Below are 1,383 nucleotides of genomic sequence, written 5' to 3' on the forward strand. Positions count from 1 at the left end.
GCTGCGGGGTGCTGCAGAATGCACTTGCCCCCTGGCTGCTGCTGCTGCAGTGGAAGCGCGGCGTTTTGGCGCACATAGTAGCTCTGCTCTTTACTTTGAGGCACTACCTACACCATTTAGCTCCTTTCCCTCACACCATCCACACTACACTTGTCCCACCCTCCTGCTCACCACTCCGGATACTCATCATTGCACAGAAACAAGCACTTTTCCGCCCATTTCAACACTACACTGCTCACACGATCCACACTATTCAGTACACACGCACATCATTCTACTGCCCACCACTCCGGATACTCTCCACTGCACAAAAAGAGCACTACATTCTGCCCCGTTTCAACACTACATTGGTTACAGACATCACTCTCCTCACCACCACTCCGGACACTACAGCAAAAACTGCCCACAAAATCCACACTGCTCCCACAGCCACTACACCCCACCACTATACCCTCTATACTACCAGGCCAATCCCACTCCACACACACACAAATGAAGCACCTTCACATCCACAACAGCACAACTACACGCCACTACATCACTCCACAATGCACAACACTACTGCACCCCTCTCTACACCACTCCGGACACTCCTCTCACAACAGCAACACAGCACAACACCCACAATCCACTCACTCATACAACGCAACACACACCCCACAACAACACCACACCACACACTCCAAATAATCCAACGGCACAGCGGATTTCACCACTGCGGGACTGTGCCATTGCTGGCGCAGCGCCCAAGGCAGAGTCTCAGCAGATCGTAGCAGCAAGGCTACTCTACTGCTCACAACACCTCGCCCATTAAGTCGTCTGCAAAGGATCAACCCCTTCAAGATGCGCGCTTTCTCTCGTGAGAGATCACACCCACACACACAGCCAAGCCCGCTTCCAGGCAGCTGCAACACACCGTGTGGGTGCACAAAATAAAGCTTACTTCCGACGCAGAGCATGCACACCAAGGCGTGCACACCTATTCCTGTTCGCCTGCTATTACAACAAATGACAGTGCAGAGCACACACGACTGTGTTGCCACAGCAATGCACACAACACACCGCCACCATCAAATCTCGAAGAGAAACCAAAAACCACTGGCAGCAACACTTTTACATGCCACCACCAGCAACAGTACAGCTGCGCAAATCTAGCATGGATTCTGACTTAGAGGCGTTCAGTCATAATCCTACGGATGATAGCGTCGCGGCCCTGGCTCCTCAGCCAACCGCATGAACCAACTATCCGAATCAACGGTTCCTCTCGTACTGAGTTGAATTACTATCACAACTGTGTAACTCATAAAAATCATCAGTAGGGTAAAACTAACCTGTCTCACGACGGTCTAAACCCAACTCACGTTCCCTATTAGTGGGTGAACA

General features: G+C 51.4%; 1 non-coding gene across 1 annotated transcript; it reads right to left on the reverse strand.

The window, feature by feature from the left end:
- Positions 1-1,001: 1,001 nt before the first annotated feature.
- PTSG_20029 lies at positions 1,002-1,383 on the reverse strand (the record flags this gene model as incomplete). The annotated part of the gene is made up of 1 exon (XR_001137164.1): positions 1,002-1,383. It is a non-coding gene; the product is annotated as a 28S ribosomal RNA (ribosomal RNA).

Source organism: Salpingoeca rosetta (genome assembly GCF_000188695.1).
Source record: "Salpingoeca rosetta unplaced genomic scaffold supercont1.28, whole genome shotgun sequence".
NCBI classification, from domain to species: Eukaryota; class Choanoflagellata; order Craspedida; family Salpingoecidae; genus Salpingoeca; species Salpingoeca rosetta.